General features: G+C 39.0%; 1 protein-coding gene and 1 pseudogene across 2 annotated transcripts in view; one reads left to right on the top strand and one right to left on the bottom strand.

The window, feature by feature from the left end:
• The window catches only part of PTPRD (protein tyrosine phosphatase receptor type D), a 2,145,631-nt gene that overhangs the window by 1,592,037 nt on the left and 527,267 nt on the right, over nucleotides 1-26,327 (top strand). The gene's annotated exons all lie outside the window — the stretch shown is intronic.
• LOC308527704 (large ribosomal subunit protein eL21-like) lies at nucleotides 16,422-17,965 on the bottom strand (annotated as a pseudogene). The gene is made up of 3 exons: nucleotides 17,935-17,965; nucleotides 16,917-17,144; nucleotides 16,422-16,697 (listed from the first exon to the last, which is right to left on the bottom strand). The product of its transcript is annotated as a large ribosomal subunit protein eL21-like (transcript).

Genomic DNA, 26,327 nt, shown 5'->3' on the forward strand with positions numbered 1-26,327 from the left:
TTTTTTAAAGGAGGGTGAAGAAATGAAATGAATGACAAAGGGAGCTCCTGGAATCACTTGACTATCAAGATCAAATATTTCTGCAGCCAACATTTATTCTTAGATCGAAAGCTCCTAGTTCTCAGGTACAAAACTTAGCAAGAACTATAATGCCTTATTCAATAAATGAAAGTTAAAACGTAATACCTAGATAACGAATTTGGAAAGACTTAAACATTGTCGACTAGTAATAATAGCAACATTAAAGAAACCATCAACGTTTTGCTAGTATTAGCTATTTCTGCCTTACCCTACAGCATAGATACTGACCTTTTCAAAGTCCTCCTGCTAAGAGCAACATGATACACACATGCAAGCAGAAACATACATATGTAAATACAGTCCATGATACTGTGCACCAGGGAAGGCTATGTGCTGTGATATGAGACGATGCTTTATTATGTAAATTAATTTTCTTACATCAATTTTTCTTTGCATTGTTCTAGAATGCTGCGATAAATGTTACTAGTGCTCACAAGCTAACATCTTGTCTGGTGAATCTACACATTTTGTTTCTTACAATTTATTTCCTTTCTCCTTTTACTTAAAGATGTTTTGTCCCTCTAACTGGTAGTTATTTTAGTGAAGGAAAGATTTTGTTTCCACCGGTTCTCTAGTTTCCTTTAGCAGCTGGTCATTTGTGAGCAGCCAATCAGAACCTCCACTTGCTCAAAATTGACAGTGATTAATAGATGCCTTGGTGATCTACTTACTGATTATCTTCATCAGAAAACAGAGAAGCTTGTTGGGAATTATAGGCTCTGTTGTAGTCCCTTTTCATATTCTTTCTTATTTCAATGCATCGATTGTGTCTAAGTGCTTTGGAGAAGAGCTAGATTTGGTTATTAATCATTTTGATTCAACTATAAAAATATGACCAAACTAGAAATTTTCAGTCTTTTTCTTCATTTAAATTCATTGCTTTTCAAAGAGAAATTATTGCCTTGAGAAAATACACACACACACACACACACACACACACACAAGAGTAGGCAAAAAGTAGCTTTACAGTTGTGAGCATGCAAAACAGTTTAGTTTTATATTATTTATTATTTATTATATTATTTATTTGTATTACAACTGCACTTATATGTGATTATGTCTAAGTAGACAGAGTGAACTGGAGAAATGCATAATTGTTTGGTAGAGTTTTACCAACAGAATTTAGAAAGTTCTTAATTCATTGGCTGAAATTTCTTCTTAACCTGCAGCAACTAGATAACTGCTCTCATTCCTTCTTTTGAAAAAATGAATCTTCGTAGTTGAAAGTATTACAAATGTTCCCTTTTTCCCCCCATTGACTCCCTTTACCCTGCACCTGTGTCCCCAAGGCGTGTATCCATGGGTTATGCACATATGCATATACATTCTGTGGTTAATCTCTTCCCACCCCCCACCCACCTCTCCTTCCCACTGAGATTCCCCAGTGTGTTTCATGCTTCCTTGTCTCTGGATCTATTTTGTTTATCAGTTTATTTTGCACATTTGATTCCACATATGAATGAGGTCATGTAATATGATACTTGTCCTTCTTGACCGCCTTATTTCGATTAGCATAATACTCTCCAGGCCCTCCATGCTGTCTCAAAGAGTAAAAAAAGAGACCCTCCTTTTTTCCCTTCTGCATAGTGTTCCATGGTGTAAATGTACCACAGCTTTTTTATCCACTCATCTGCTGACAGGCACTTGGGCTGTTTCCGGATCTTGGCTATTGTAAACAGCGCTGCTATGAACATAGGGGTGCATACATTCATTCTGATTGGTGTTTCGGGATTCTTAGAATATATTCCAAGAAGTGGAATTCCTGGGTCAAATCTTCTCATTCTTCTTGACTCTAGAGCAGTGGCTCTCAACTTTCTGGCCCTTTAAATACAGTTCCTCATGTTGTGACCCCAACCATAAAATTATTTTCATTGCTACTTCATAACTGTAATTTTGCTACTGTTTTGAATAGTAATGTAAATATCTGATATGCAGGATGGTCTTAGGCGACCCCTGTGAAAGGGTCGTTCGACCACCAAAGGGATCGCAACCCACAGGCTGAGAACCGCTGCTTTAGAGTATTACAGAGAAACTCACAAAGTATTAGGATCTACGTGGAGCTATGTGTTTAGAAATGATCAGAAATAAACTGTATGTGCCTTAGGATGTGTTGTATTTTTTGGTTGAACTTCTTAAGATGTTTTGAGGTTTGTCAATAGACCAATTCTGACTTTTAAAAGAGAGAATAATTTTAAATACAACTTGTACTAGACAAAAATAACAGTGCAAGCGGCTGTAGAAATGCAATCTGTCAAGTACAGAACATTTGATCTACAGTATAGGTAACCCCTGCCTTTTGAAAGTTGGCATTGTGCCACTTTTCCTTTTTAAAATATATTGTTGCCGTAACCAGTTTGGCTCAGTGGATAGAGCGCCGGCCTGCGGACTCAAGGGTCCCAGGTTCGATTCCAGTCAAGGGCATGTACCTTGGTTGCGGGCACATCCCCAGTGGGAGGTGTGCAGGGGGCAGCTGGTTGATGTTTCTCTCTCATCGGTGTTTCTAATTCTCTATCCCTCTCCCTTCCTCTCTGTAAGAAATCAATAAAATGTGTTTTAAAAAATATTGTTTTTTATTATTACTTTTTAAAAAATTGCTGACACGATCACAGATGTCCCACATTTTCTCCCCTTTGGCCTTTATAACATTATTGTCTGTGTCCATGGGCTATGCATATATGTATTCGTATATGTTCTTTGAATAATCTCTTGCAGTCTCCCCCACCCCCACCCATGCCCTCTGAGACCATCTGTCAGTCTGTGCCGTGCACCCATGCCTCTGGTCCTATTTTGTTCTCAGCATATTTACACAATGGAATACTCTCAGCTGTAAAAAAGAAGGAACTCTTACACTTTGCGACAGCATGGGTGGAACTGGAGATTATTATGCTAAGCAAAATATGCCACTTCCTTTTCACAAAAGATCTACTTTAGTACTGGTTTTCACTGATGGAATGAAATCCGGAAAGGATTTTCTCTTTTATTAAAAAAGGAAAAAAAAAAAAAGGTTCAGCATTTGTTTTGCAGCAAATCTTGGTAGAGTCAGCCTTTATGGAGGCATCACGCACCCTGAGCAGCAAGCGTGGTCCCGCCAAGCTCCTTCCCGTGAATGTACACTTAGCATCTCAGCGTCAAAGTGTAGCTTTAAGTGTATCTGTGAGCACCTAAGCTTTATCTCAATTTATTTTGTGCATCTGTTAGCGAGACATATCCAAAGGTGTTAGAAAAACTTAACGATGTTATGCTTAGTGTAAAATTGGGCATAATTAAGTGTATTTGGTATGTTTTAGGTTATTTTGGGGATCTGGAAATGTTCAAAAGTTTTTCTACATAAACTAATGGCTAATTGCTTCTTTGCTTTATGGTATTTTGGCTCACGAAAGCTTTCACAGTATCACTCTACTTTCTGATAGTGGGGTAAACCTGTATTGTGTTATAAACTAGCCTTTGCTTATAACTTTAGAACAGGAAATATATAATATTCCATCCCAACAATTGAAATACAATGAAGAAAAATTGTATGGCCCTGGCCAGTGTGGCTCAGTTGGTTGGGTGTTGATCATGCACAAAAAGGTTGCCAGTTCATTTTCAGGTCAGGGCACCTGCCTGGGTTGTGGGCTCGATCCCCAGTAGTGGGCATGCAGGAGCCAGCGGATCTATGTTTTGCTCTCACATTGATGTTTTCCTCTCTCTGTTTCCCTTCCTCTCTCTAAAAATCAATAAACTATCTTTAAAAAAAATTGTATGTTTTAGGAAAAGTACCTTTTATGCATTCAGAAAAGAAAGATACACAATCCATTTCCAAAGTGGGCAAAAAGCAATCATCCCCCCAAAATTGTTTCTATACATATATTGCTTGCTCTGACCCTCTTACAGATCTGGCTGTTATTTTGTTATTTGGTCTGATTCAGATTAAATACTATTGTCCTGAAAGTGAAAAGGCTGAATATTTTCTTTTTTTCAGGAATAAGAATGCCTTAAACCCACTGTGAAAGGACAGGGGGACATGTTAACGACAGGTCCCCGAGTTAATGCTGAATTCCTGGCAATTCATTATGTCCTTCCAGTCTCGGGTCTTTTCTTCTTCTTGGCTGTTCTGTCTGCCTCCCTTTCTGGGCCAGGGCGGATCTGCTTTCTGTCTATTTTGGGAGTTTCATTTCAGTGCGTTTTGTTAGGCGGAGTAGGCCAGCAGGTGCGCACTAACACGTTACCCAGGTGGCCACTTAATGCAATGTGATTGAGCATGGAGGGAATAAGCAACCTTTCCCAGCGCAGAGGGCTGTCTGGCTGCCAGGGCAGGTGAATGTGATTAGCGGCTGACTTTGCGTAGAGATTCCCCTGTATTCCCAACAGATGTCCCCTAATTGAAAGCTTGTTGTGACGCTGTTGGTTCTGAGAGGCCTCGAGTTTCCTTTAATGTCTTCTGCTCATTAAAAATACACCTCTCAACCTGAACGGGAGAAGCTTGTTTAACAATTACACACGTGATGCGGTGGGAGAGCACGCGCACACACAATCAGCCTTTCAAGTAAAACTGTAAATCCCTTTCTGCCTTTTCACTAGTTGATCTCTAGCAATAGATCTTGAGATCTGTATCATGCCATTTTGCCAAATGTTTCCTCTAGAGGCGTGTAATGACACCAACTCTGTGTTCTAGAATAAAGTAGATCAACACACTTACCAGGTATAGGTGCATCCTTCTGAATTCTACAGACTGCTAGGATTATGTGTTCATTATTTGTACCCTGTTATAGTTAGAAATTGGAGACATATTGTAGAAATCCATAGAACACAGGAAAAACTGGACTGATGAGAAGTGAAAGGTAAGAAAAAAAAGGGGTGAGACACGTAGACAAAATCATGCTTTGAGGTTTCTGTTTCAGGTTGTAGCAAATGGACCATAGTTTAGCCCTGAGCTTTCTTGCCCCAAAGTGATGTGAAAAATACAATCCGTAATGCGATTCCCATTGCCTATACAATAAAGCAATTCTATTCTTTTGCAAGAAAAGGGAGGCATTTATCCCATGAGACCTCATAAAGAGAATACAATTATATGCAGGATCTGCCTGAATCCTGTGGTTTATGTGTACAGTTTGCCTTGGATATTGGATACCACGGGAGATTTTATGAGAAAGGCTTATTCCTATGGTACATGCACTGATATATATATACATATAATAATTCATTATGTATAATATATTGCATTTTATAGCCCATGATTTCCAATAATAAAAGAAACCAGTAAAGCCATGACTTATGAATGGTTTTCCTTGAGCATTATGTGAGCTGTCTTGCTACTCTGTGATTATATTAGTTGGTTGATTTCACTAGGTTTAGTAAGAAAGGGTAATTTCACAACTATATCACTGAGAATTTTATAATCTACAACCCTATTTCTCTGCTCTCTTCCATGGTCAAATTCTTCTAAAAGCTTTCTTCACACTGTCTCCAGTTCATCTTTGCTCACTTATTCTTCCTCTTTCTCTGTATTCTGTGAGCAGCACACCTCACCTTAGCAGCCCCCCTCTCTCCCCCTTCACCCTACCTGAGGCTCTTTACACAATACTCCCCATGGTGCGACCATTACTTTTCTGAGTGTGATTCTCAGGCTTTTTTGCAGGATTATCCTCCGTATCTAGTCATTAAATGATATAATTCCCCACGGATAGATTTTAGACCTTCTTTTTTCTGTCGCTACCCTATATTAACTCTTCTTTGCCTTTCTATCTTTGCTCATAGCTTTTATTAACATCTACATGCTATTGACTTCCATATTATTCTTACTAAACCAAACTTCTGGGTCCCAGACCGTATATCCATTGATATACCTACTTAGATGCTGCTAAGTCATGTCAAAGTCAGTAAGTACAGAATAAACTGTCTGACCCGGACCTAAATCCTGGTGCTGTCTAGTGTTCCCTAGCTTAGTGAGGGCAACAGCCAGCTATCAAATCGTCTACCAGGGGTGGGCAAACTTTTTGACTCGAGGGCCACAATGGGTTCTTAAACTGGACCGGAGGGCCGGAACAAAAGCATGGATGGCGTGTTTGTGTGAACTAATACATGTTAACACTGCTGCTGGTGAAGGAGCGGAGGGGAGAGCAAGAGAACCCTCCGCTCTTTCGGCTCCGCGGGCCGGATAGAACAGCTGAACGGGCCGGATCCGGCCCGCGGGCCGTAGTTTGCCCACGGCTGGTCTAGACTGTAAAGATAGGGAACTTTCTGAACACCCCCCCTCCCTGTGCTCAGTGTGATGGTTAATTTTAAGGGCCAATTTGATCTGGCGCAGGGTGCTCATATATTTGGTCACACTTTATTCAGGGCATAGCTTTGAGGGTATTTTTGGATGCGATTCACATTCGAATCTGTAGATTCAGTAGAGCAGACTGGACTCCCTAAGTAGGGTGGGCCCCGTCCAATCAGCTGAAGGCCTGAATAGAACCAAAAGGCTGACCCACAGTGAATAAGAGGGAGTTCCCTCCTGCCTGAGGGCATGGAGCGGAGATGTCCGTTTTTTTCCTGCCTTTGGACTCAGACAGAAACAGTGGTTCTTCCTGGGTCTCAAACCTGCCAGCCTTTGGAGTGGAACTCAGGATCTACACCATCGGCCTTCGTGGGTTTCCCATCCACTGGCTCACCCTACAGATCATGGGCCAGCTCGGTCTCCGTAATTGTGTGAACTATTTCTTAGAATAAAGCAATCCCTTTCTCTCTCTCTCTCTCTCTCTCTCTCTCTCTCTCTCTCTCTCTCTCTCTCTCCCCTTTTGTTTCTCTGGAGAACCCTACTAATAGACTAATATTACGCATCCATGCTTCACTAGTCCCTGCTTATCTTACTTGCTGTAAATGCCTCTTGCCATGAACCACCTCATTTGAACTCAGTTGTCACCTGGGGGCCTATCTTTTACTTACACTAGTGTTGTAGCATCTTTGACCCTCATTGACCCCAGCTGCCATCCAAACGCTTTCTCTGTAGCTGAGTACATTTTTCTAAATACTGATCTGATTATGATACCTCCTCACCACCCCCATCTTCTCCCACCCCCGCCATCTTCTCCCCACCAAAAAACCTCTCAAAGGATAAAGACCAAAATCCTGAATATGTTTTTAGGATACAAGTCATAATCCTGAATATGCCGTATGAAGCTCTGCATAGTCTCACGCACATACTTCTCCAAAATGCTTTCATACAACTTTCTCCCTAGCTTTGCTAGCACTGGCCTCGCCAAATGATTTGCACCTCCGTGAACACATTTTCTCAGACGGGGGTCTGGCACATGCGTTGTGATTCAGATTCTCTTGTTATTTATATGCTCTCATGGTTTACCAAGGACAGGATGGCAAAAGTAGTCTGCCAGGGTGGGAGAAATAAAGAGGCGCGCGTTGTCGGTAGAGGATTTAAAAACAGAAATAAAACACAAAATGCTGCTCTGCTTTTTAGTAGTACCTGTGCTAGCAATTCTAACCATCTTTCCTGAATAAATCTTTTGTTGGTCTAACTTCTCAACGATTGATGAGGTGATTATGGAGCTTTAATATGTTGTACATTTCAAATTAGTGTTTTTAAAACATTACTAATTTTGTATTATGTTGTATTCAATCAGTATTGTCTCCTATGGGAGCTAATTTGGAGAACTCGCCATTACATTGTCGGCCCTCGCCACGGACATTTGTTGGAAAAGTTCATAATGGTTTGCTGTCATTACGACTCACTTCAGGGACAGGGTTGGTTAGCTCCTATTGTATTACATCTTTCTGAGTTTACACAGTACATTCTAAATAAGCAATGATAGCACAGTAATTATCAGTAGCCCCCCAAAATGGAGTTACTTATGCTGTACAATCCTGTAAGGACACTTAACGTTGTTATTTCTGTTTAAAAGTTAAAATGGCAAAACAGCACAAATGGCCAAGTAATATTTTTGTTTAGAAAGAACAAATTTTTGTTCACACCAAGTATTTTCTTTAATTTGGGTACTATCTTCAACATTACAATGTATTGTTTCTTGTTTATTTCAAAATTCAGAATGACTAAAGTAGCAATTATTAGTAGTGAGAACACTAATAATTTTGAAAATAGATTGATCCTATGGAAGAGAGAGGGACTAAAAAATGATCCACTCTGGATGGATGTCACTGCATGCCTCCTGTTCCTTTTGTGCAGAGCACTTCCTGTTCGCTGTAGTCCGTATTCATTTGTCTGATTATACAGTTAACATATGAATCCCTAACTAAACTGACCTCTACCAGAGAAAAGCAACATGTTTTTGTTGTTGTTATCATTGCATTGACAGGAGTTAGCACAATGCTGACTTGAGGTAGATACTTAATAAATGTCTGCTGAATGAATGAATACTAAACAGGTAATACTTAGAATGGCCAGGATTTAAACCAATTCTCTCTAACTCCAAAGCTGGTCATGCCCACGATGCCTCAGTGACTTTGGCCTCCCCTCTTCATCGGTACCAATACCTATACTTTTAGCTGCAGAGCATTGATTTCTTCTGTTCCCAGTCATTCTTTCTGGAAACAGGGAAATGAAAGGGAGAGGATGGGGATGGGGCAGGGAGAGTATACTTTAATGAGAATCTCATTCTTGCTCAACATATTCCTAAATTTGGGGCAGAAGCTTACCAATATAGAGCAATTAAATGGAAGGCTCTCATTATAACACTTATTTTAAATTAAGAAAAAAGATGAGCTAGGCCAGATGTATGCAGACTCAGAATAGAACCTCATGTGTAAATAATATACTTTGCTTGATTTTCAAGGCTTGATAAAAACAGACTGATGTTGCAACATACTTTTTAATTTTTTTTATTTTATTTTTTACCTTTGATGTATTTGTGAACATCTACCAGAGGGATGCCTTCAGCAATATGTCTTACAAGGTGGATTCTAAGAATAGCAGTAACTCCAAAGGCAAGAAACACTCATATTTTTTCTTACAAACATCTATGGAATATACATGGCATTTTCCTTTTTATCCCTTTGCCAATTACTTGCAACCATTTACCTGATAAACTTTATACTACATGTGCTGCAGAATGATCAATTCATATTCATAAAGTTTTGTGTATTTTTTTTATTTTAATCCTCATCCAAGGGTATGTGTTTATTGATTTTAGAGAGAGAAGAAGGGAGAGGGAGAGAGAGAGAAACATAGATGTGAAAGATAAACATCTATCGGTTGCCTCTGTATGTGTCCCACTGGGGATCCAACCCGCAACCGGGGAGTGTGCCCTGACCATAACCAAACCTTTGGCCCTTCAGAGCATGGAGGACATTCCAACCAACGGAGCCATACCAGCCACGGCTGTTTGTATTTTTTAAAGCAAATTCTGTAATATTTATTTTGAAGGAGGGGGAAATACATTACAAAGGTGATATTCTTGAGCCTCTCAAAATGGCAGGGCATAAGACCACAAAGGCTTTAAGCTAAAGAACAAAACAGATTATTAAAAATGGTTATTTAACAGGTGACATATCGTCATTATAATTAACATTTGTGCAGAGTTTTATGGTTTACAAGGCACTTTCATAACTCATTTGAACTATGCAACAGTGATTTCAAGTGGGAATATATGCGTCAACATCTCTGATTTTGCAAAGTAGGAAATTGAGCTTTAACCACAGTAACTAGATCAGATTTCTATAGAAATGTATTGAGCCAAGATTGAAATCTGGTCCCACATTTAATTCTCATTCTATTTAACTTAACTAAACAATGAATATATTTATTAAGAAATTGTACATTTCCTGAAGTAATTCATTTTCTTGACTTTAGTAGAGTTTTTTTTTTTTCATTTTTAATAGCCTAATTGGGGTATAAATTACATACCACATAATTCATCCACAGAAAGTTTACAATTTAGTATTTTTTCATAAAGTTATAGTTTTGTATCCATCACTACAGCCCAGTTTCAGAATTATTTCCATCACTCCAAATGTTCCTGCTTTCAGTTAACTCCCATTTCCACTGTAATCCCAGACATCCACTGAGCTGCTATCTGTCTCTATTTGCCCTTTCAGGGGAGTTCATATAGATTGAATCATAAAATACTTGGTCCTTTGTGTCAGTGCCTGGCTTCTTTCACTCTGAGTAATGTTTCTGAAGTTCATCCATGTTGTAGGGTTTATCAAAAATTTTTTCCTTCTTATTGATGAAAAGGATTGAATTCTGTGAATATACCCAATATTGTTTCTCTGTTCACTAGTTGATGGACATTTGGATTGTTTCCAGTTTGGTCTACTAAGAATAATGCTTCTATGAACATTTGCACACACGTACTTGTATGGGCATATGCTTTCATTTCTCTAAAGTAGACACCTAGGAATGGCATTCCTGTCCTCTGGTAAATCTATATTTAACTTTTTACCAAATCGCCAAAATGCTTTACCAAGTCGCTGTGCCACTTTCATCCCCACTAGTAATGTAGAGAGTTCCACTTTCTCCACATCCTCATCAACACTTGCTATTGTCTTTCTGTTTATTACAGCCATTCGAATGGGGCTATCATAGTACCTTGTAGTTTTAATTTCCATGTCTCTAATGACTAATGACACTGAACATCTTTCTTATCTTTCTTTAAATTAGGCATTCATATATCTTCTTTGTGAAATGTCTTGGTCTTCTGCTCAGTTTTTAATTGAGTTGTCTTTTCTTTATTATGAGTTCTTTATCAGAAATATAATTTGAAAATACTTTCTATCATTCTCCCGGTCTGTGCCCCCCCCCCCTTTTTTCCCATTTTCTTAATGGCACTTTGAAGAGAAAACATTTTAATAAAGTTCAACTTACTGATTTTTTTTCTTTTATGGATTATGCTTTTGGTGTCATATATAAGATGTTTTAACCTAATCTGTGGTCACAAAGACTTTCCTGTTATATTTCCTCCTAGAAGTATTATAGTTTTAGCTCTTACATTTAGGCCTATGATATCTTTTGAGTTGTTTTTTGTGTATGGTTCAAGGTAAGCGTCAAATTCTCTTCTCTTGTTCCCTTCCGCTCTTTTCCTTCTCTTTCTCCAACCCCCTCTTCTCCTCCTGATCTTAACAGACAGCTGTGCTTTAGTGGAGACATCATTCTAACCAAGCTGCGAGGGTGGAGGAGGAAACAGGTAGAATGGGAAGCCCCTGGGGCATTAACCCCAGGCAGATTCCCATTGTTCTTACCTGAAGTTCACCACTTTTCATGAATAATTGATTCTCAATTGGTTAATTTTTACATTTTCATCCAGTTTTATAGTTGTTTCTTGGGGAGATGATTTATTAACCCCTTTAGTACCTACATATCCCATTTTATTTAAAAAAAGGATTGTTCCTATTATTCAGTCAGAATAGTAATGGTGCCTTGACTAGCTTTTATATATTTTTCATAATGAAATCCATTGGTGAGGAAAACCATGTAGTAATGATAAATAATTTATATCATTTATTGGTCAGTGATTTTCTGTTGGTGTGTCATAGCATAGCGTTATCTCATTTATTAAAAAATGTTGTTATTTATTTTAGACAAAGAGGAAGGGAGGGGGAGAGAGAAATAGAAACAACAAGAGAGAAACATGGATCTGCTACCTCCTACACGCCCCCTATTGGGGGTCTAGCCTGCAATCCAGCATGTGCCCTGACCCGGAATTGAACTGGTGACCTCTGGTGCATGGGTCCATGCTCCGCCACTGAGCCACACGAGCTGTGCTCATTTACTTTTTGATCACCGTGTGTAGTAGATAACTTATTCTCATTTTACAAATGAGAAAACTGAGATAAATCAAGACATAGTATCTTCCGAACAGTTACACTGCTATAAAACGATAGAGCCATTATCTGTCTTCGGTGGGTTCTGTTCTTAGTTCATTCAAATGAATTGCAAAAGAATTGTGTAACAAGGTAGAGTTACTTTGCTCCAAGCGCCAAAAGAAAAAGAGTGCTGATTCTTTTACCATTCCAACTTTTAAACTTCTAGAAGCCAGCATTGTAAGGAGAAAATAAAAGATGTTAGTTCAACAGCACTTTAAAGGTTGAAGAGCCATCATCTGTCCAGGGAAATTACCAAACTTACAATGTGGGTCCTTAAAAATATGGAACGTGTGATATTCATGTTGCATTTAAAAAATGTTTGCCATGTGTCTCTCTGCACTTCAACCTACAGATTTATCTACACAAATAAACCTGACCTATGCATGCTTCAAACTGATCTTGGAAAACTTAAACTTTGGCATTTCGAATGAAGCTGAGCTAGATTAATAATTATTTTTGCATTGGGCGATATGTAGTACAAATTAGCAACACAGACTTCATTTGTTTCTTCAGGGTCATTGTGAATGGGTTTATTGAGCAGTCCACCGGCAGGGTATGGGCAATGTCCTGTGTGGAGACAGATTATCCTGGGCCAGCCAGGAAAGGAAAAAGGGAGCTTATTCTTTATTCTCCAAAGTGTGCTCTAGTCCCCCATCCTTTTCACACATTCAAAGGAAATTCAGCTTGTCTGGAGCGCCATAATAAACACAGAAAAAATAACACCTTTAAGGACAACCCGAGAGTGCCCGGGGAGGAAGGCTGAGGAAAAGGTTAAGTTCATGCATATCTATGAAAACAGGAACAGAGATGCAAACCATGGCCAAATTGAAATCACCACAGAAACCTTTACTTTGGAACTGCTTGGTTTGCCTTAGTCATAAACATTGGGTTGGTTTGCATGGAACAGTAAGTCCTTTAACTTCATCCTCACTTTTGACCACCCATATAGAGGAAATGACTGATAAAGGATGACCTTACAGACAGACAATGTTCACTTTCATTTTTCCCTACTCATAATTCTAATCTTTCATGCCACTTATTTATTTATTTATTTATTTATTTATTTATTTATTTATTTTAATATGTTTTATTGATTTTTTACAGAGGAAGGGAGAGAGATAGAGAGTTAGAAACATCGATGGGAGAGAAACATCGATCAGCCGCCTCCTGCACATCTCCCACTGGGATGTGCCCGCAACCCAGGTACATGCCCTTGACCAGAATCGAACCCGGGACCCTTCAGTCCGCAGGGCGACGCTCTATCCACTGAGCCAAACCGGTTCCGGCCTTTCATGCCATTTAGATCAAGAAAAAGTTTTCTTCTAATTCTGGCCTTATTGTCCTACAATCTTGACAAGTTTCGAGTTTGTGTCCTCAGCCAGTTTCAGTGTGTATTCACACCAAACATGCCTATACCTGCTCATTTCAGTGGGGAAATGTGGTGTATACTTATCTACCAGGAAAAAATTTTTTAGGTGAGTTGATTTTTACCTCAATTTTATGAAAATACGCACTGTAAGTGTACAATCAGTATGGAAGTTTCACTACAGTACATTTGTTCTTTCAGAAACATGTCAAAAGATCACAGTAATACATGATTATTTGTATTTTTTGCAAATACAATTGCAACTAAATGTAATGTGTGACCTTTCATTGGATCCCATATTGAAAAATACACAGCTATAAAATTGGAAATTTAAAAGTAGGTATATATTACATAATACTGTGATATCAATGTTAAATTTCCTGAGTTTTATAACTTTACTTTGGTTATGGAAAGAATGTCCTAGTTCTTAGGAGATACATACTGAATTATTTAAGGGTGAAGTTCTATGATGACTGCAACTAATTTACAAATGATCCAGAAAGAAGGAACAATAAAGCCAATGTGGTAAAATACTCACAATTGATAAAAGGAATATGAGTGTCCATTGCAATTTTTGTATAGCCCTGACATTTTTCAAAATAAAAAAGTTGGAGGAAATTCAATAATACACATATAAGCAAATTTAGGCTTGTTGCTTTAAAATTGTACTGCAATAAACTTCTTTGAATCTTTTGTAAATAGAGAGCTAGAAATACATAAATAATTGAAACATAAAACAAGATTTAGGTCAACTATTGTTACCATGAACTTTACCCAATTCACTTGTGGCATATTGCTTTACAGAGCAGTATTTGAAAAATAATCAAGTTTCACACAAAAAATTTTAAGGTAGAAAATCATAAAAGTTTCAGCTAGTTTTACTGATAAGAAAGCTAAGATTCAAAGAAAATCATTCCTTACTATATGCATTAATATGTAGCATTGCAATATTTTTTATTTGTTTTTATTTTTGAAAGGTTTACAACATATTCTGCAATGTTTGGGGATACTTGAGGTTAACTATTACTTATACTCCAACATTCATCCTTCCTGTTGTTGGGAATTTTTTCAAACCTAGCGATTTGAAAACTTTGAAAAGTGATTAATATACTTGAAATATAATACCCTCTTTGGGAAGGTGTGTAGCTTGGAAAAATATTTGTTAAATGACATTATACTTTAAAGCAAGACTAATAAGATGATGAAATACTAAATGTTGGCTCCATGCTTTTTCTAGCAATCATGGGCCTTTCCCTGTTTATGTTTCTGAAGTTACCTTTCTCTACCAGTCACTTGCCCCGACTAATAGACTGTGACTGGGTTTTAGAGTCAGATAGGCTCCTAAACCACCTACTAACTTTGATTCCTTAGGCAAATTCTGCAATGGATCTAGGTTCCTGAATTTGGTGAGACCGGTCACTATTTGACTTCTCTTTATTCAAGAAGATAAGGACAAGATAAGACTGACCCTCAGTCTTAATTCATACATTTTTTGTTACTACCTTAAGACTTGTGAAGTCTTCAATAATTATTCTTTAAAAATAAAAAAAAAATCTAACCTCTTCGTTACAATTACTTGACTTCAAATGAGCCTCTAAATCACCATATACTATGTGTCTTATAGACAGATTCACAAAGTCTTATTTCTCCTTTTTCCTAAAAGATTGTGATCTATGACAACATTTCTCAAACATTAAAGTACATACAGATCATCAAGCATCTTATTAAAAATGCATATTATGTTTAATAGATCTAGATTAGAGCGTGAGACTCTGAATTAGTAACAGTCTCCCAAATTACAGTGAGGTTGCTGGTCCATCACCCACACTTTGAAAAGCAAAGGAGTCTAGCACGTGGCAGTACTACAAACATAAGCCCAGAAACTCGGGTGGAAGGTTAAATTCTATTAGAATTAATATATAGCATGAATAAATATATCATGGATAGGAATAACAATATATTAATTAATTAACAACTGAATGGAAAGTAAGTATAAAGAAACATTAAATCTGAACCCCTCACCCAGCCGGCATGGCTCTGTGGTTGAGCATCCACCTATGAACCAGGAGATCATGGTTTGATGGTTCGATTCCCAATTAAGGCACATGCCCAAGTTGCAGGCTTGATCCCCAGTAGGGAATGTGCAGGAGGCAGCCTATCAATGATTTTCTCTCATCATTGATGTTTCTACCTCTCTTTCCCTCCCTGAAATCAGTAAAAATATATTTTTAAAATAAATCTGAATTCCTCTTTTTACAGATAAGAAAATTGAGATTCAGTGAATTTTATAAACTTACTCAGAATATTTGTACCTGCCATTGTCTCTAATTTCAGGGAAGGATTTCCTTATCTTTTATACATATTAAAATCAGTATGACTATTTTTTTAAATATATTTTGATTTTTATAGAGAGGAAGGGAAAGGGATAGAGAATTAGAAACATCAATGAGAGAGAAACATCCATCAGCTGCCTCCTACACACCCCCTATTGGGGATTGAGCCCACAAACAAGGTAAATGCCCTTGACTGGAATCAAACCTGGAAGCCTTCTTCAGTCCGCGGGCCGATGCTCTATCCACTGAGCCAAACCAGTTAGGGTGCAGTATGACCAGAAAAGGGAACTATAAAGTCAGACCAAGGAGATCTAGAAAGAGAATGTGCTGACCTGAAACAATCCTGAATAATAATAGGTTAATATGCCAGTCGACTGAATGGCGGAATGACTGGTCGCTATGACGTGCACTGACCACCAGGGGGCAGACGCTCAATGCAGAAGCTGCCCCCTAGTGGTTAGTGTGCTTCCATAGAGGGAGTGCCGCTCAGCCAGAAGCTGGGTTTGTGGCTGGTAAGCGCAGTGGCAGTGGCGGGAGCCTTCCCCACCTCCGTGGCAGGCAGGCAGTAAGGAGTGAGGGGTCCTGGACTGCTAGAGCCCTGGACTGTGAGAGGGGTGTCTGAGTGCTGGCTTAGGGGACATCCCCCAAGGACTCCTTTACTGTGATAGGGCATAGGCTGGGCTGAGGGATGCTCCCCCCTTACCCCCCACCCTCCGCCCAGGTGCATGAATTTCATGCACCAGGCCTCTAGTGAATAATATGATCCAGTTACAAAATGGGTATTTTGATTTTCTTTAAATAATTTTTTTGGGAAAAGACACCATTCTCTTTTGTTTTTATACTTATTATGCCATGAATTCATAGGGAATGGCTTCCAGCAGCTCAAGCTCCTTTCCATTGGTTCTCACAAAGAGTGCTTCTCGGGGCGGAGCAGGCTGACATATCAGTTGAACCCAGACACCTTTGTCTTTGGCTTCCTTCTTTTTCTGATCATTTTCCTTCACATGTTTCAGGAAGCCATCTCAACTCTTAGAGTGCTTAATATGCTCAATATGTATCTTAATTCTCTTGGCAAGACTACTACCCTTAACTTGCTTATCCACAACAATGCCCACCGCATGCTGGGTGACATCGTAGACCAGTGATGGCAAACCTTTTGAGCTCGGCGTGTCAGCATTTTGAAAAACCCTAACTTAACTCTGGTGCCGTGTCACATATAGAAATTTTTTGATATTTGCAACCATAGTAAAACAAAAACTTATAATTTTGATATTTATTTTATATATTTAAATGCCATTTAACAAAGAAAAATCAACCAAAAAAATGAGTTCGCGTGTCACCTCTGACACGCGCGTCATAGGTTCACCATCACTGTCGTAGACTCTTAAAGTTTTGCCATGGGAACATTTGTAGGGCATTCCTTTTGAACAGTGCCCATTCCCTTGGTGTCTACAATATCGCCTTTCTTGTAGATTCACACGTATGTGACCAAAGGAGCACTCCCTGTTTTCTGAAAGGCCTAGAGAATGTGTAGCCGGTGCCTCTACTCTTTCCCTTTGTGTTAGTCACTTTGGTGAATTACTGGGAGATGGTAGTCTTGGCCAAAGCACTTTTAAGTCATTTATTTTCTGAGTTAAGTTACGTTAGTGTGGCCTGTGGCTCAGGAGTGGTCAGAGAAGTAAGGGAAAGAGCTAAGTGCTGGGAATCAGGACACCTAAGTTCTAGCCGCAACTCTGCCACTATAGTATTTTACTCCTGGGAGCTTGGACACGTTACTCCAATTTCACGAAGCATTTTCTATTTGTTTGTCATCTGTCAAATGAAGATAAGAATTGTTGCCCTACTTGCCTCATGCTGCTCTAGTGAAGCAATAGATGGAGAACAAATGTGCAAAATTAACAGTTCTCTACAGATGATCATTGTTCTTACCATGATTATTAATATTTATGAGTAGTGCCCTTTCCACTGTCATCACTGAGGAAAGGGATCTTTGCTATCAACTTATTTCTCTCTTTTCTGAGGTCCTCGTTTGTTTCTCTCTTTTCTGAAACTTTTCCCAGCCAGTTTAGGTGTCTATCTGAGCTCAAGCTTTTATCCACCAGAGACAATCAGATGGATTCAGAAAATACAAATGTTGGCTTTGTGTCACGGTGTACATGGCTTTCTCACTGGGACATGTGCAAAGCTATTGACTTTCAACGAAGCCATCAAGACCCCTAAAACACTCTGTTCCTCCCATTTTTTGCCCCTTCCAGTGTCTGTTCTGATCCCCACTTGCATGCCTCCTGGTGCTGTCCGTTTCCTCCTTTTCAAATCTGATAACACCCGCTGATGTCACCACTATTAATTGTCACTTACCTGTACTTATGTCAGCAGGACACTTTTTCATTTCAGAAAAAATAAAAATCGGAGTTGAAATGAACGATATAAAGCTGCCAGTTTCAGCTTTCATAGGCAGAAATAGAAGTTAAATCAATATGGTCTCTAGACAGCTTTGCTGAAATCTTATGCTAAACCAAGCATTTGTTTTATAACTGCAATCCTAGTCAGTGATGGGTTCTTTGGGACTATGTTCCCCCATATTTAATTTGTATTCAGTGCTAATTTGGTTTATTACTTACAAACATGCCTGTCTTTTCTCTGCATGTTGAAAACTCCACAGAAAGGCCTTGTAGCACTTATATTATGCTATTGTCACCACAACATCATGGCCACCCCCAACCGATTGTAGTACATCAGTATAATCACAATTGGAAATCAATTCAACATCCCACTTCAGGGTCAAACTCTGGCCAAACAGTGGTCCGAAATGAAGCGTCATTATTTTAAAATTAATAATAGCATCACTCAAAATAAATAGTGTGAACCCCTCAGTGTACAACACGAAGTTTGTGTTTATTACTTTTATGACTGTGCTTTTAAAATTATTACACTGTTTTCGGTTGAGTCCTTCAAATCCTAAGAAAAATCTAAAATTTTTTTTTTTAACTGCCATATTCTTTAAAAGTCCACATGTCTATTCTTGTGCACATGTTTTAAAATTGATTTCAGAGAGAGGAAGGGAGAGGAAGAGAGAGAGAGAAACATCCATGAGGGAGAAACATCATGGGCTGCTTCCTGCATGCCCCCTTCTGGGGATGGAACCCACAGTGCGGTCGGTCATGTGCCCTGACTGGGAATCAAACTGGTGACCTCCTGGTGCATGGGACAATGTTCAACCCACTGAGCCACACCACCCAGGCTCTTGTGCACATTTTAATGATAATCTGTTGCTACCTTTTAGAATACATTCTCAATGCATTAAAAGTGATATGTCTTTATTAGCTACGAAAGATGGATCTCTCCATAATAATTCCCTTGAACCTAATTATTTGACTCGACATTCTGAACAAAGGATTTGGCTAGTACTGTCACATAAGTCCACTCTCTGTGTTAGAGATGACCAGCAATTGGTGAGTAGAACAGTACACCACCACGTTTAGTAATGTTCTTATACATGCCTACATTCCCCCAAAGATCTTGGTAAAATATTTCAAAAAATAATAAAAAATACACCCCAAAAGAAAGGCATGTCCAAGTGCACTTGGACTAATTTGGATTTGCTTTTTCAGGAAGATTCACGTTTCCAAATCCTCTGTTTGCTCCCATTCTAAAAACTTTCACAAACACTTATTGCTCTTTAAATGTCTAGACTTTAACGGGATGAACTGCTCCCATTTGACTGTCTGAGGCACCATGCTGCCTGCCAAGCCCTCACCCACAAGGACACCTAAAACATGCACACACTAGCATCTGGGCGAGATTTCTCAACCCCCGTGGTGACACATCACAAATGCTAGTGGAAGGAGAAATGCTCACTTTTGTGGGTTCCAAGCCTCTGCTCCAGTCTAAACACAGGCTGTTTTCCTTGAAACCACCCTCAACAGCCTCCCCACAACTGCTTCTGGCCGTGAAGCAGCCACCACTTGCAGGATGGGGAGAGCAGAAATGGAAGCAATCTGTTTTGCAAGCACTTTCCCAGCAAATTTCTGCCTGGAGACCTTAATGCCACCATCCCAGTGTCAGCTGCTGTTACTGCCTCTCCACAGGCAGCGGTGGGGGATGTGCTCATCTCCATTTAAACAACAGCCAAACTGCAGAAACTCAATCCCATGGTCTTGAATTGTGCGACTGCTTGAGTTCAAGTGTGAGAGCGTTGTCCGTTTTGAAATTACAGGAACCCAGAGTCAGTCTATGTTCAACTTGCTTTCATTCAAGAGGGCCCGCTACCTTTAGTTTTAAAGTGTTATAAGTTAAAAGAGAAACACCACTCAACGGACCCAGGTTCAGAGTGATAATTGTGGTGCTCCTGGAGTAGGCCTCTTTAAAGTATATGCTGGATGATTTTATAAACCCCGCTCAGCAGATATCTAATCTTTTCATCTTACCAACGTCTCCATTAGCTCTGTACTAGAAGACAGCAACTCTAAAGAGAGGGGGAAAAAATGTTTCGATACAGGAGTTTATGGAGGGAAACATTTGATGGGTGGATCACTGATGCAGATAATCCAAAACAATGAATTCCCATGAAGTGAAATTAAGCACCCAGTTTGTATTGCATTATTGCCTATTTTTCTTCTGAGTTATATTTTGCTTTTTTCAAATGAGCGATTGAAACATGAAAGGTAGTCTTCTTATATATAAAATGAATGTATCTTGTTAAATAGTAAGATATGACACATTATTTCTCCACTTACAATGGCCCTTCACAGATAGCTTGTCTAGCTAAAATGCGGGATGTTCTGCATCCTGCATCATTATGCCAGGGTTGTCAACAATTGAATAATATATGTCATTAGTGGGGGAAAAGGTAACCTGGTTGTTTCTAAGAGAATTGAAAAAAAAAATCCATAAAGATTTTGTCCTTACCCAAGTCATATGGATTAGAAATTCAATTAGTTTATTTGGTACAAAAAACGTAAGCTCACCCAACCTCATTCATTTTTTTTTTTTGGGGGGGGGGGCGGGAATACCATTCTATATGGTAACATTTATTAACTTGATTGTTTTCCAGTTATTCAACTCAGCCCACACATAATGGGAGATCTAAATTGCCATCTTCATTTTAAGTAATTAATAATTTAATAATTATTTGTAAAAAATAAATAATTCAAATTATTGTCAAGAAAAGAGCTAGAACTGCCAGGATACCTGTGATGGGGTCAGTCTGCACTTAGTATTCCCTCTGTCACTCTCTCTGAACCTTCAGTGTCTTTCAACTTCCCTCTATTCCTAACTCTTTGCTTCCAAGTACAGGAGGGTTCTGGTGTCATTTTAAAATTGAAAATAAGGTCCCTTTCCCTCAGGAATTTATAATGCAACTGAGAGGCACACATCCCTCTGTAGGAGAGAACATGAGTGAAAATGGATAATGTGGTAGAGATCACGCATAAAGAGTGGAAGGCATGGGAAGTAAGTGTGACAATGGATAAGGGTAGAGAGCTTCCTAAAAGGAGTGGGATTAGTGCAGGGAAGTTAGAAATGGATGAGGGTTAATGGAGAAGAGTGGGAGAGGGCTTTTGAACAGCCATGATTCGGCCAGTTAATCAGAGACACGATGTCATAGGTGTTGATCACTAGCTTGAACATAATCAGTGCTTAATTTATATAGCATTTTACAGTCTATACAGTGTTTTGCCTACATTATCTAATTTGCTTTTGACCATGGTTGTATGATTTAGACAGAAGGGGTGTTACTAATCCCTACATGGTAAATAAAGGATTTGAGGACTAGAGAAGTTTGGGGTCCAGCTTGAACTTCATACAGTACGAAAGGGACAGGGATAGAATCAAATATTTTGTCATCCAGCTCGGCATTCTCTCCAGTAGTGTGCATGTCCACCCTCTGAAGGTGCCAAAATGTCTGCCAGGCTCCCATAGCAGACCCCTTCCTTCTTGGCCAGGCCCTTTCATCAGGGACCTATGGAAGCACTGGACAGCCAGGTACTGAGTTTGGGGTCCACAACAATGTCTATCTGTGTTGCTTTACTAGAACAGTGTAGCTCTTTATCAAGGTCCCCTCTGGGAATATCAGACATCTTCAGTGTCAGGTACAAATCTGTTTGTATGTCTTCTGTGTCTGCTTTTAGAGCAGACAACATTGGCATGTGACAGCTCCTCTCAGAGTTTTACTTCATATTTCAAACACCAGAAGTCCTTTCCAATCCCTTCAGTCTATATGTTTTCCTCCCATTTAAATTCCGGCCAAGCTCAGACTGTATGTTCATGAACATTCTAAGAAAAAGGTACCTCTCTTTTGTAAATATCTCAAATACGTATTGTCTTTTCACCCCTTTACCTGTGCGTCAGTCTTCATGCACCCTGAGAAGAGTGTCCAGGCCAAATGCTTCCTTTATGTTCTCCACAGCAGGGAGCCCAAGAACATGCAACAAACAGCTCTTGATTGGTGGATTTCGATCTCTGTTTCTACCTCAACCACGGGGAATAATGTGATTATGTTGTCAGAGTTTCATAACAAAATTAAGTTTCACAATAAAAATGACTATCAGCAACTATGATTTATCATCACGCATTTAACAGGATTTTATGTATATTATAATTTTTCCTATTTAAAACCTTTCCTTTAATTTTTTTTAGAGTGGCCTTGTCTCTATAGTTAACTACATAAAATTGGAGCTAACATGTTTTGATCTCAAAACAAAATATGTATTAATTGATTATTTATATCGTTGGTCAACAGTAGGCTATTAGTAATTAAATTTGGGGGGATTCAATCTATGGATTTTGAACTGCATTGGAAGGGAGTCAGCACTCCCAATCCCCTCATTGTTCAAGGGTGAACTGTATTAATTTCTTGATCCATTTGTGAAGAAAAACATCCAAATATATAATATAGATTCTAAAGAACTAAAGGAGGTGTTTTGTGTACTGAGGGGACCTTTAACACTGTACAAATTAATAGTAACTTTCCATAATCTTTCTGGGAGTTACATATACACAGGCCAATTGAATCATGAAATTAAATCTAAAATTATTCAAGTCACACAGACTATGGGATGACATTATTTTAGGATTATCTATGCCTCTTCATTAATCTATTGTAGAATAAACAGTTTTATTAACTTTTTTCCCTAGCATTTGTGCATGGTGATAACTAGTTCTAATTTTTTCTTTTTTTACTAAAGTTAGATATTAGATTGTGATTCTTTATAATGAAATTTCATTCATCACTGGGCCAGTGTTAAATTCCTAGTGTTCCACGTGCTATTTTAAGCTTGGGTAAAATTTCTGCCATCTATATCAGTTTCAGTAAATGAACAAACCACGAGCGTATACTTTTCTACCATATTATTTTAAGCATAATGTTATTAGAAGCTATTGTGCTTGGAGACAAAGGCAATCATGGCCCACAACCGATTTTGAAGGCAATGGGAAATTGAGAAAGTAGTTTAATAAACAGATGCTTCCTTTGCCTTTTTAAAGAAAATCGGATTTATTTGAGCAGCTTTCTCCATATAATACAATCTACATGTTTTAAAGGCAATCATGTCCCCCAGTCTATTCTCTTAAGCGAAACCGCGACTGCTCATAGCAGTCTTCCCCGACTCGCCCCATGTCATCACTCTGATTTGTGGATTGGGACTGAAAAGAGAGAGGGAATAAAATTCCACAAGTACTTAGGATTTAGAAGAAGAGCAACTGAAGTTTTAAATAGCTCTCTTGGTTTTTTCTTTTTAAATAAAATGTTTACAAGAGCAAACTACAGGGGGCAGCAAATATTAAGAGGCTCTCAGGATCATGCTGAACCTTGGAACTAAAGATTTCGGGGCTGCTCCACTTCTCTCGGACGGAAATGCCCATCTTTGACCTGAGACTTATCGTTATCTCATTGCTTTAGTTTCAAGGTATGTAAGAGTAAAATCTAGGAGGCTTTTCCCATCCATCTTTATACAACAAGCTGAGGTCCAGAGGTGTCTGTCACATGTCACAGTATTCTTTGTCTTCTTTAAATTCTGCAATCAAGTTGATGTGCTGAAGTGACATGGATTAAACACCTTGGGATCAGCTGAGCATGAAAGTGAGGGCAGCGGCACAGACACGGCACACATACAGGGTACGCAGTGCACGACAAAGGGCATTTTGTTCTCTATTTTATTTGCTCAGGGTGAGATGAGTACTCTTGGACTTTGCTGATACATCTCCCACACTGTTTGAGGTTTCATTATCTGAGAGAGTTTTCAAACACTTGGTATGTTTAAAATCAAACACACCATCACTGGCTTTCCCAAATAAAACTCAGCCTGTTTTCATAAGGGCAGAGAAAGTGAGTACAGATTACCCATTAATAGTGTTGAACTTGACTTACACTTTTATTTTGAGGACCAAAGAGAGGGAGATTGCCAGACCCTCAATGAAGAGCTTTGATGTTATCCTGGTGCCGCTTAGAAAATACTGTCTCACGGGGAGGCTTGGTGTGGTCTCGTCTCCCTTTTCTGGGAAAGTCTGAAAGGCAGAGAAAGAAGCATTGTTATTCTTTCAACCACCTCAAACCCTATGTTTTAAAATATCAACAGGTAATAGGAGGGTTGCAAAGCTCTTTAATTGTTGATAAATAGAATTGCTGACATAGAGTAATGGCCATGCACATGACTTAAAGGCGGAAGCCAAATCTGTTTCCAACATAAACATTGCAAACGTAAAGCTTGTGACGACTTACATGCCAGAGGACAGCACTGACCCAGGCTAAGGAGTGAGGAGGCTGCAGTTATATTTTGGTTTTGCCGCAGCAAATCTGCTGTGATCTCTGGCTTCATGTCTTGTTGGCTATCACTGCCAACCGGTGCCATCTCCTATCCGTAGTTCTTAACTTGATTTGTTCCTGTGCTCCCTTTTCTCACAATGAAGTACTACAAATAAATAGCAAGGGACAGGAAGTATAAAATCACCTCTGAACCCATCCATCCAGAGCAAATAAATATTAGTTTGCCATATGATCCTCAATTTCTTCTTCTTCTTTAAAAATATATTATTAATTTCAGTGAGGAAAGAAGAGAGAGAGAAAGAAATATCAATGATGAGAGAGAACCATTGATCAGTTGTCTCCTGCATGCCCCCCACTGGGTTCCCCATAACCCAGACATATGCCCTGACCAGGAATTGAACCATGACCTTCTGGTTCATAGATTAGCACTCAACCACTGAGCCATGGCTGACAGGCAACTTTTTTTCTTTATCAAATAGTATTTTACACATTTTTTTGGCAATACATTCAGAAAAGTGAACACTTTTTTAAAAAAACTGAAAACACCTATGTAACTGGAACCAAAATCAAGAAAGAAGACATTTTACCAACACTAGGGAAGACCCAGTCTACATCCTCCCTTTTCATCACCACAGGGGAGCCTGTTATCCTGACTCCTACCAATATACATTGGCTTTGATTTTGGGTTTTGTTTCTGTTTTATATAAATCACACAGTATGTACTTTTTGCTGATGGTTTCATTTGCTCAACTTCCTGGATAAGCAAATTAAATCTGCGAGATCCATTCATTCAGTTGTGTATCGTAGTAGATCCTTTATTCTTGGTGATGCGTGGTATTCCATTGTCTGCATATCTCCTGAATTATTTTACAAAATAAAATGTCAGGGATACAAGATACAATAAGTTTGAGCTATGTATCCTATCTATTGTTTTTTACTTAGTTTACATAAATAGATGTATCCATTAATTATATGTAATTCTGTTCTGTGTGCTTTGAATTTTACATCAGTAATGCCTTACTACAAATACATATCATTTTCCAACTTGCTTTTCCTCTCTCAATATTATGCTAAAGATGTGTTTCCATTTTTGTACATGTATACTTAGTCTGTTTTCACTTCTGGATAGTGGTCCACCGAATGTACTACATTTTAAATTCTAGATCCTGTCAATGACCACTTAGGTTAGATCCTCCCTGTGCGTATGCATGGTGCATTCCTGGAGGTGTACTCTCCGGTCAGAGTGTGCCCACCTCCACCTTTACTGCATAGCACCAAACTGCTCTCAAAGCAGGTGTGCAGAAAGCTAACATGCCACTTCACGTGTGTCAACACCTGTAATTATCAGAGTTATATATGTCTGTTTGTGTCTTACTGTTTTTTTGCCAGTTTGCTGGGGGTGGAAAGGCATGTTCCTTCCTGATGGCTGGTGATGTTGGGCTTTATGGCCATTTCTTGCTCATTTCACTTTCTGTCTCTCCACAAGCCTTTGTTCCCCCTTCCTTGCCCAGCACTCAGCTTGCTGCTCTACTTTCCTTGCAGGTTTTGCAGGTGGCAATACAGACGTTTGTCTCTTTCTCTCCCCTCTTAAGGAACAAAAGGGGGCTGTCATCCAACCCAATGCTAATGCATCCAATGCTAATCTGTTCACCTATTCTCTTTATCAGCTCCCTCCTCTCTCACTGTAGCTGGCCTCTACTAGGCCACTGAAATGGACATCAGGATTACCAGTGACATATTAATTTCTGTGACTCACTTTATTGTCCTCATCTTACTTCAATTCTATGATCCCCATGCCTCTGCCTCATCATATCCTCTTCCGTCATTTATTGAATACTTAGTGGCCTTTCATTTTTCTGCATCTTTGCATGTCTGCTACCTGGTAATATTACCCCCTCCGCTCAACCTCAAAATTAGTGGTTCTTTTTCTGAGCTCATATAGAACCTTGGCAGCACCATAACACAAACACACACACACACACACACGCGC

Source organism: Myotis nattereri (genome assembly GCF_964212035.1).
Source record: "Myotis nattereri genome assembly, chromosome: 12".
In the NCBI taxonomy this organism is placed as follows: domain Eukaryota; kingdom Metazoa; phylum Chordata; class Mammalia; order Chiroptera; family Vespertilionidae; genus Myotis; species Myotis nattereri.